The 11,007-nt window shown below is 50.8% G+C and overlaps 1 long non-coding RNA gene across 1 annotated transcript; it reads right to left on the bottom strand.

Moving 5' to 3' along the window:
- Nucleotides 1-3,124: 3,124 nt before the first annotated feature.
- LOC138118860 (uncharacterized) lies at nucleotides 3,125-10,728 on the bottom strand. The gene is made up of 3 exons (XR_011155306.1): nucleotides 10,711-10,728; nucleotides 10,540-10,574; nucleotides 3,125-9,828 (listed from the first exon to the last, which is right to left on the bottom strand). It is a non-coding gene; the product is annotated as an uncharacterized lncRNA (long non-coding RNA).
- Nucleotides 10,729-11,007: the final 279 nt, after the last annotated feature.

Genomic DNA, 11,007 nt, shown 5'->3' with positions numbered 1-11,007 from the left:
ACCGGCTGTTGTGCTGAACCAAACATCAGTAGAAAGGAGGGCTCAGAGGGGCCTGGCAGCCCCTGCTAGAGAGAGGAGCCCATTCCACAGCCTTCCCAGATCCTTGAGCCCAGAATGTCCTCCCAGGGGACACCCCTCCATCAGTGTGTCCTGGGCCCCCCAGTTACAGGGGCCTGGGTCTGGCTGGGGGTCCCCCACCTCTGCAGTTCCCATGGCTCAAACAGAGCTGTCTCCCCAGTTGTTCTGAGGGTGCCTGTCTCTGGGTGCTGAGGCTGCATCACTTGGGCTGTTTGTGAGGGGTGGGCACAGGGGCAGGCGTCTGTTCCAAGGATTGTCCTTTGGCTGGGCTCCGCTTGTCCCAGGCATCACCTAAGGAAACGCCCAAGGATCCACATGGAAAGTCATCCCTGTGTACCAGTCCCTTTGGGAGAAACCAAACTTCTCCTCAGCCCCTGTATGGCTGCTCTCAGCCCTGTGTCCCTACTCTATGGGGTTGCCCCCACGGGCAGGGCAGGAGCAGGCCCTGCCCTGGGACCAAGCACTCTGGGCCCCTGCCCAGGACCAGGGGCTTTGGGTCCCTGCCCTGGGAGTGAGGTTTGGCAGGGATGCCACTGTCTTGGAGCTGGGGAGGCAGGAACAGGCACCAAGGAGTGCTCCTGCTGTTCTAACAAGGAAGAATAGATTAAAAAGCTAGTTAAAAATTCATCCAGGAGAGGCAGAGTTTCCCAAGCATATCAGAGTTAATATTTATAAAGGGGATTGTTGCTCAGTCTCAATTATCCTAAAAGCTTGGTACAACTGATGCATTGGAGAAAGCACGAGCAGAGACATGTCAAGGGAAAACCATTCCCTGTGACCGCTAACAAAATGCAATCAGATCTGCAGCATGTGGAGCCAATTGATTTTCAACAAGTCCTACAATGTAAACAAATGATTGATTCTCAGCGCTTTCATTTCTGAGCAAGCAGCCAGACACCTCTCCAGCTCCCGATGCAGGTGAGGCTGGAGGTAAATGTGACTGCAGTGGGGCAGCTGGAGCACTTTCATCAGCCACAGAACAGCAGGAGCTTTGATTTTTGTTTCCCCAGCCCCTTAAGCAGCCACTAAATAATGAACAATTCCTCATGTAAGCAGCCCCCGATCAGGTGAAATCCTTCTGCTGCCAGTGGTCATGTTGGACCACATTCTACCTTCAGTGGGAGTCAGGAGTTTTTTATTTGCTTTTGCATTTTGCCTCCTCTGATATTTCCAGCTTTGGTCTGATTTACTTGAGACAGATGAGACAGGAGTACCTCCAAGAGCTTTATCACTGCTTTGTCAGTGGCTGCAGCAGTGCGCTGGTGTGTGTCTCTGCCAGCCGTACAGTGGCTGCTCAGATCACTCCCTGCTCCCTGTGAAACCAATCAGCCATACTCCACTGCACCAGTGGCTGCCAGACCATGCCCCTGGGTATGTCAAATTAAACCTCAACCCAGCACTGGCAGACTGCCCACATCAGCCCCTGTCCCTGGGCAGGGGTGGGCACCCAGGAGCTGAGGCAGCAGCTGCCAGTGCAGCACCCACCCCTACTGGTGGAGTCACAGGACACCGGGGTGTCAACCACTGGCACATCTCCCTTTCCCCCTCATTCATACCCCTGGTTGCACCCTCCAAACTGTCTTGGTGCCATGGAGGAACCAGTGCGGGGCATTCTGTGCTCCCCCACCCTCCAAGCCCTGCTGGAATGCTGTTAGGATTACTGGTGGAGTAACTGAAGGGAAAAGTCACATTTCCATGAACGGTGATAATTATTGCAGCAATAAGTATAAAACCCCTGCACTTCCAGAGCTCTACCACCCGCCTGTTTCTGCCTCGTGTGCAGAGTGATGAGCTGTCCCGTGCTTCTGCAGCACAGGGTCCTGAGGGTCCCCAGGGAGAAGGAGCCACTGCCCCATTCCCTGAGCCCCAGGGAGCAAGGGCCTGGAGGTCTGCTCTCCCAAAGGTGCCAGCCACCCTATACCAGCAGTGGAGAGCTGCCCTCAGGGCTGGGAGCCTGCAGACAGCCACGTCTGGATATGCAGTTCGGACCCTGCAGAGCGGGAACAGTGTGGGGCTGCTGCCTTGGATGTCCATCTTGGGCTACAGCTGCCCTCTGGCACAGAACCGAGTCCTTCCCAGGAGCAGCCTCTTCTTTCCAGAACCCTCTGGGGGTGGCCATTCATGACCCCCCCCGTGGGGGGGGTCCCAGAGGTGGCAGAGCTGCGGGGCTCCTCAGCTGGCCACCCCAGTGGTGTATGTGGTGGGACACACGCTGTGGAGAGGGTTGGTGGAGCCTGTGGCATGCCAGGGGCTGCCAGGCATAGAGCCCACTCCTGGCGCCAGGGGCTGGCACCATTCCCCATGAGTGGGCGCAAATTCTTCCTAAAACACAAACAAAGGAGGAGACTTGCGTGGGCACTGACAGATTCCTGCACATAGAGGGACTCCACCAGGGCCAGGAGTGTTTCTGTTTAAAATTAAAATGGTCTTTTCAAAGCAAATTAAAACTCGTTGTGAAAGCAACCATGAACATCTGTGATCTCCTCACAAAAGCCTTCCTGGCTCTTTTAGAAATTACCCTGTGCCCATTATAGTATCAGCATAATTCTGCCTTTTTATTTCAAGCTTGCAAGATATTTGTATTTCGAATAATTTTTACAGAGTTCAAATGTGAATCAAAAGCTGGTTTTTCTGCTTATGTATTAATTGCATGTGTGTGTCCAGTGCTAAGCCTTATTGCCATGTAATTTGTACAACGTAATTAACCATGTAGAAACCATATTACGTTGTGTTTGGAAGTGTTACATCCAGTTAATCTAATTGACTAATAACATGTTTTCATTTAGCAGCACGTACTGTATTTCCAGTGATTGAATTAATGTCATGTTAACGGCTGCTTTTTGCAACAACATTTGGCATAAATTGCATTAAAAATTGATGTTCGTACAAATGTATTTTGAATACAGCTCAGCATGTGGCCTGGGAAAACACTCCTGCTGTTTATTAAATCAGCTCCACTTACGAGCGCACACCGAGGCACAGCACCGCTGCCCGGCCCGTGTGCTGGGCCCCCCTGGGCCACTGTCCCCCATCCTGCCCCGGGTCTGAGCCAGACTCCTCCCACCCCCTTGGGCTGGCAGTGCCCAGGGTTACAACTTTACTGCCGGGGCTCCTGTGACGGGTTTTAAAAGGAATCTCTGTTGATGAGATTGTGTTGGGAAAGCTCCAGGCACCACCAGTGCCCTGAGCCCCCATGGCTGCACCTGGCCAGCCCGGCCTCTCCCTCAGCAGCTGGAAGGACAGGATGGATGTGTGCTCCACAGCCACCTCCTTTCCTCCCGTCCACGTTCACAGGTGGTTCCCAGGGAGGTGGATCGATGTGCCTGCAGCCAGGAGACTCTCACTCGCTGTGATCTGCTGTGGGAAACAACTGGAACCGCAATGCCCAGACCACTCTCCACAGCTACCCCCTCTGGAAGGGCCAGGAGAATGGGCATGGGCAAGGCCCATGAGCACAGCCAGGCCAGTGGTGTCCAAATCTGCGACCACAAGCCCAATGAAGGCTCTCCCTGTTTCTCTGTGACAGATTAAAAATCCTGACTTTTTTTTTTTTTCATTCTATACCCGTCAGTGTATTCTGTTTCTGCTGGGATGGAGGGAGTTGGTTTAAGATACTTGTGAAAGCAAAGCTAAAAAAGAACAGGAAAATTGCTGGTTGTGGTGGCACTTGTCCAAAGCCAGGAAAGCAGGAAAACAAGGCACAGATATATTTGTGCTGATGGCAGCTTGATATCTTGTCTCCTCACAGACATTTTCCATGCTGTTGCAAAACCACATTTTCCCCACCTGTATAAGCACCACTCTGGTAAACTGGAGGGGCTGTAAAAGATACCACAAGTGGTCTGTGAACCGGGGGTGTTTCACAGCTTTGTGTGGGAGAACGTTTCCCTTCCTTGGTTTGCTGTCTTCTTTGCAGGCTATACAGTCTCCATTCTCCATCTCTCTTACAGTCACTGCTGATCAGCTCCACGGGTGAGCATCCTGTGGAGGGGGACTTACTGGAACTCCATTCCTGCTGCCGATACGGGCAGCCGTAACCCTACGGCACCCACATCCCGTGTGGGAGCAGCGAGGAGCCGCCACAGTTGCCCGTGCCCTTCCTCCTGCTCATCCACGCGTGCCGCCCCTGGTGCGGCCTGTGCGCCGCGAGGGAAGGAGCGTCCTGCAGACCCTGCTGGAATGGCAGAGACATGGGGCAGGAGGCAATGCTGAGCGGGACAGCACAGCACGGAACAGCCTTTGCCAGGGCAGCTGGGGGCTGACACCACCAGCCAGGAATGCTGCTCCCAGGAGCCGATCCCTGTGGGTTTCAAAGGCAAAACATGGACTCAAGCTCCACCCTAGAATCACCACAAAGACGAGCGACAGCCTTGACTCATGGCAGTGTACCTCATTGGACCCCAGTGTGTTATTGCATCCCAGCGAAGATCTCTGGGAAACAAAAGCATAACCAGAGAAAAGCTTAAATCACAGAACCACAGAGCAATTAAAAGTCATGTTCATACAGAGCCATTAGTGCTGATTCTCACACTCTTTATATAAGAGCAGCACATAATAATCATTTCCAATTAAATTACGCTTCTCCAAGGTGCATTAACCACTTTTATCCATCCGATTAATTGGACGCATCTCTGCTGCATGGAGCAGTTACACCACTCCAGAGGGAAAGCAGACAGTTAATAACACCCGCTGCTGTGGTGCTAATGCAGGAACACTCTGCTGTCAAACCCACGGGCACATTCACTGCAAACTGTCCGCACAAACGCAGCTCTGTGGCTCCCTGCTCCTGCATTGTCCTGTGCCCTGCTCACTCCTGCAGTGTGACAAGGGGATGGATCTGTGCCAGGTCTCCACACCAGCACTTGGATCTTGTGTTCCCTTCCTCCCAGGACATGGCACGTGGCAGTTCTGTGGAAAGTAGTGGCTTCTGTGAGGAAATTGCAGAGGGCCCAATTTGTGCAGGAAGAGCTGACCTGCTGCCATGACCCAGGGGTGAGAGCTTAGTTACTTGAGAGGGAGGGATGGATGTTTCCCTGCAAATTCTTTGGGCACTCAGCTCTTCAGACTCCTTGGTGAGAAATGAAGGCAGATCCCTTGCATGCACCAGAAGTGATGTTTGTGCAACACAGCAGCAACAGCAGGGCAGCATGTATCTGAAATATAGTGAATGGGACACCCAGATGTGTGTGGTGGCCTGAGTGTTTCTGCAGAAAGTGCACAGACACGAGGGCAGCTGCACCTGGGATGGAGCCCCAAGGTGCATTCCCACCAAAGAGGTGAGAAGAGATCATTGAAAGAATTGTCTGCTGACTGTGGGGCTTTGTAGATCAGGTCAGTACAGTTCCACGAACCCTACCCCTTTCTCATACTGGCAGTGCCTCTGTGGGAACAACCACTTGGACATCCCTTGGGGATTGAAGTAATTCCCCTGTGATAGGAGGCAGTGCAAACATGGAAACAGCCAGGTGCGCCCAGAGCAATGCACACACGAACCCCAGGTACTCACAGTGGGGAACAGTGACATTGGGTGGGCACTGGAACATCACCAGGGTCCCTAAACCAGAAACATGTTGAAATGAGCAGGAATGGGACAGAGACAGCCCATGTCTGAGAGGCAGAGGTCTTTTCCAGGAGGCCTGATGAGTCTCTGACCTGCGCTGGAGGGGAGGTGTTGGGATGGCAGAGGTCCGTGTGTGCGTGCTCCCATGTGCCCGTGCCACAGGGATGGCAGCGCTCTCACTTGTTCTCTCTGCAGGCACGGATGACATACCCTCAGGAGCACGCAGTTATCAAAATGTTATAAATTGCTGCCTTTTAAATAGTGTGGTAATTTGCTAGTCCATTACAGGAGGAGTTGTAGGATACAAGGAGCACGCTATGAAAAATTAAGCCTTCTGCGTCACTGCTGACCTCCGCAGCTGAGGTGCTCTCAGAACTGCTCCATTATGTCAGCCTGCCCTGGGCAATTAGCCACCCGTCAGCACTCATCAGCGTGTCACCGTGCCTCAGAGGAGAGCGGGCCCGGCACTTCCCTTCCCCGAATCATTCTCTGCGGAGGTTCCAGTCACCGCTGCATGCCCGCTAGTCACCAGGAGGTGGTCCCAGCAGGGAACCACAGCGGCTCCATAGCCACCTCTCCTGCTGTAATTAGCATGTTTGCATAGCCATCACTGTGAGCTGCACCAACTAATTTTAGTCCAGGAGTTTCATTCTCTGAATTCCTCAGACTTGGGAACAACCCTTTCTTGTGAGAAGCAGTGTTTTCAGTGGCAGTGCTGCTGCCCAGTGCTGTGCGTGTGAAAGGCAGCCTGCTCCAGCGTGGCAGCACTGATGCTTCCCCAACAGGACATGTTGCTCTGGTGCTGAGGTAGTTGAGCTCCCCATTCGGTGTCTTGCTGGCAAATGCACAGGTCTCCTCTTCCCTGTTTCTCAAAATATATACCTTTCAGGACAAAAATAAACACGTGAACACAGGATGTGCTGTTCCCAGGCTTTCTGCCCAGAGCCAAGACGACAACCAGCAGTTTGGAGGAAACTTGCACACAAGTTATGCTCAGCCAGCTGATTAAAAACACATCAGGGAACCTCCAGTACCCTAAGAACCCCTGAAGCAGTTTCTGATCCTATCACACACACAAAACACATGGGCTGCTGCCATTCTGCTCTAGCAAAACCCCTCAAAACAAGGAATGCAGCAATGGGTGGCAGCAACATGGGGCAGGAGGCTGGCACAGCCTGGCAGGGACCCCTCAGGCCCCCACCCACCACACCCAGGCACACACCTGCTCTCCTCCCAAGGAAGGGCCAACACTTCCACCATGGGTGGCTGTCCTGATCCCTGTTGGTGCGGGCCAGCTGTGAGCTGGGCAGGACCTCACTGGTTTGCATCCTCCACATCATATTCCTCACAGGAACACCATCAGGGAGCTTTGTGGGATCGTGAATATGAATTGCTTTGACCTCACTTAGTCTGATACGGTAGAGTATTAAATCTCTATTTTTCAAGCATTAAGCCTGTGTAATAGAAGGATGCTGTGAGCAATTTGCAGTAAGATGAAGGGATATTACTGTCCTGGGAGACAGACAATCCAACCACATCCACAAATTGATAACAGAGATAGTGGCTTAGGTTCATGCTAGCTATTAATTAAGGGCATGTTTTATGTGGAAGACAATACCAGCTTACACTGGCAGGTACTTGCTGGCCTCCCGTCCCCTGCGGTGAGCGGCGCTCCTGGAGCTGGAGCGCAGCCAGGTGGGTTCATACCTTGCTGAACCACAGTTCACACACGTACATTTGAATCTCTGACAGGCAAAATTAATTTCTCAAGCCTTTAGCATTCACAGCTTCAAGAGCAGCTGTTCTGGCTGAGGAGCGGTCACGGCTGCTGGGAGCTGTGCTGCCCGGAGCAGCATGCGAGCCCTCCTTCCAGGGACAGTCAAAGGCTTGGCCAGCCCAAAGCACCAGGGTGCTGAGAGCTCTCATGTCTCTGGCTGCTAATGAGCACTAACCATGTCCCAAACTCTTCCTCTGCCCTCAGAACTCACTGCCTCGTTAGCTGGCTGATCCCCAGCTCTTAGCAAAGAAATCCAATATCAGGTTTCACTCCTTCTCTCATCTTCGCTGTGGCAGCATCCCACTCAGCTGTTACCCCTCTCCCACTTGGTGCTCTCAGCAGGCTTGCACTTCCTAGCCCCTGTGGCAGGACTCTCATCTCACATCCACTGATTAACTTAGGATGATAACACAGCCACTAACTCATCCAAATTATCAACAGAATATTATCCTTTTACAATCATTTGCTCCTCACCCTAGAATTTAGCAGCAAGCCTGCAACATGCCCTGACAGCTGGTCCCCATGCTGGCACAAAAGACCCACCACTGCTTCAGCTTCACTCAGCAAACCCTCTCCCCAGCCTCAGACAGGTTCCCTGAGCAGGGCAAGGCCATGCAGGGACACTCGCCCTTGGGAATTCACAGCTGCCCATGGCACAAGGTGAAATATTACAGAGGGCAAGAACCAAGAGACCAACCAGTACCCCCAACGCCTGTCCAGCCGATGGAGCCAAGATACACAGTGGATCCAGAGCACCAGCAGTGACACAGTGTCCAAGTTCTCTTTTAGAGGAGGGTCTTCCCAGCAGGAAGTTGCAAAGCCAAACAGTGCAGGTCAGCCATGGAGGTACGCATGTAATACTGGAGAAAGCAACAAGAAAATCATGTGTCATGAATAAATTAAAGCATCCCTTTTTATGGAGAGACACCTATGGAAAAGAACACAGATAAACCAGGGGGCTTGTCTGGAGAGACAGAAAAGGTTTTTTTTTTTTAAGATGGGACTAGAAAACAGCTGGAGAATTGATGAGGTGGCAAGGACAGGAGATGGCTCCAGGCTCCTGCCGACACATTAGAGCCCCTGTGCTGGGCCACAGGCAGGTCACACACACCTTTCTGGAAAACTGTGCTCAGAGATGGGGGGAACTCTTGGCAGTAAGCATCAACCCTTACAAACCACGACAGCTCCATTCAGGCTCTCCTGCTGAAGTGTCTCCTGGCCACAAGTTCCCAGAAACATCTGTCAGGCCTAGGGTATGTCCTTGAACTGGACAGGAGCAGACCTGCTTGGACATCTCCAGCTGAGCAGAGCAAGGACAGGCCAGCAGGGACCTGGGCAGGGGCTGTTGGAGAGGGGTATGCTAGCCAATGGTGAGAAATGGAAAAATGCCCAAAACAAAGGAAAAAAGGACAAGTTGGAAGTCAGGCCACTGAGGATGAAAGGAGCAGCCCTCATAGTGGGAGAGTTCACAGCTGCAGACATATCCGGCCACAGGCCTGTCTGCAGGGTCTCCATTAAAAGCCCAATGCAAATGTGCTTATGAACCAAAACCGTCCTGGGCCGAAGTGACCCTTCACCCAGCAGGTCTGGGAGCACGCGTGCCTTCGCCCACCTGGCACCTGCAGCCACATCCCGCTGCTCTCTGGGGCTGGTGTCTGTACGGTGCCCAGCACGCTGCGGTTCCAACATCCCAGCTGTATGTCTGATCTTGGGTGAGAAATTTCTCTTTATACCAGGCTGTCTATTCAAGTCATAAAAATAGGCTTTTTTTCCTTCTGTAAGTGCAACACTTTTCATATTTTTACTTCCAGCTGTCTAGATAGTATTTCACTTTTTTCATTTCTAGTACTCGCTCTCAGTTATTTAATGTGAATTTCTAGGGCATGGTGCCCTTAGCAGACATCAGAGCAATATAACACAAGAAATCAGATATACACAGTTCTAGGAGAAGGCAGGAACAAAAAGACAAACTAGGCTCTTAATACATATGGTGCTTTTGATTCATGGAATATAGAAAATTGTATTTGATTATATCTGTAATGGATCCTCATAACTTTAGATTAGGGTTATGCTGATGGCCCAACTAATGGACAGTTTATTGCAGGAATAGATTTCATCGTATCATATTTTTTCCTGGTATCAATTACTTGGAATGTTTAAATGTCTTATTTCTGTGGATGTTTATTGCTTAATTTTCCTTTCTAAGAAAAGCCTACACTCACACAATGCCCTGGTGCTCCTCTTCTAGGGGCAAGGAACTACAGGGCTGTGCTCCTGGAGTCCAGAAACTCCCATCATCTCTGGCTGCACAGGCCAGGAGATCCACTCTGGAGGTTCACAGCTACTGGCACCATTGTGACACTAAGCTGTGAGGGAATACAGTCAAAGTTTCCTCAGCAGACATGTGATGCTACTGGAAAAAAAAAAAAGATTAAAAATGAAAACACTTATTAGATTAACCTGTCTCAAAAGCCAAAGGACTTTGTGGGATTGCTGCCACAAAGTCAACAGCAGAGCTGATGGTAAGAGAGGCTGGAAGTAAAGACAGTTTAGTGGAGAGAATCTCATTTGCAGTCAACTGAAATGGTAATATTATTAATAACAACAGTAATAATAATATTATTTTAAAAACAATTATGAAATAATAATAATAATAATATAAAGCCCTGAAGAGAAATGCTTGTTTCCCAGTAAAGAGTTTAGGAGGCTGTGGAGGCACCAGAGATGTTAGCTATTGATCCCAGAGCCAGAGGGCAAAGAGGCTAGTGGATTTTTAAATTTTTTTTTTACTTTGGCTAGCTGTAACCACACCTGAAATCCTCTCCAAATAAAGCCTGAAACAAGAAACAAAAAACCCAGAAGAAATATAAAACCCTCCCAAACACAAAAAACTTCTAAACAAAGAACAGTAACAAAAAGATCCCAAACTACAAAAAAAACCCCAACAAACCAAATAGCAACAAAAACCCAACCAACCAACAAAAAACCACAACAAAACAAACTTGCAGAGAAACATCCCACCTTTGCCCCACTCTAAATACAGCTGCTTGACACCAGTGATTTCAGAATGATTTCTGCTATTTACTTTATACAAGTGTGCCTTGCTTCACTCCAGAACGGATACCTGCCAGCCAAAGGAGGGCCATGAGGTTGATCTCCCTGAAGAGCAACAATCCCGGATCAGGAACAGACGCTGAGCATCGTGGGCCTCTGTCAGGGCCATTAGGGTCAGCAGGGAACACAAGCTGCACATCCCAAAGGGTGCCCAGCAATGGGAATCTTTACTTTTTTTAACCTTTAGCTGAACTCTTCCATTTGCCCTTCTTGCTGAGAGGGGAGGCTGCTGGGGCTCTTCTGTCCTGGTGCATTTTGCTGTCACAGTCCCTGTTTCTTGGGGAAGAAAGAGCCTGGCAGCAGGAACACATGATGGCCCTGTCGAGAAGGGCAAGGTGGCATGTTGACCACAGCAAGAGGCATTTCCTATTGTGAGGTGGGATCATTGCATCCTGCTCCTGCCTTTTCCTGGAGCCTTTTCCCCATGCTTCATGGAAACCCCAGCCTGAGCTGCAGCCCCCACACACAGAGCCAGCCG

The sequence above is a fragment of the Aphelocoma coerulescens genome, chromosome 14, assembly GCF_041296385.1.
Source record: "Aphelocoma coerulescens isolate FSJ_1873_10779 chromosome 14, UR_Acoe_1.0, whole genome shotgun sequence".
Lineage (NCBI taxonomy): Eukaryota > Metazoa > Chordata > Aves > Passeriformes > Corvidae > Aphelocoma > Aphelocoma coerulescens.
The sequence above is the reverse complement of the archived record's forward strand: the minus strand, read 5'-3'. Positions and strand labels throughout refer to the sequence as shown.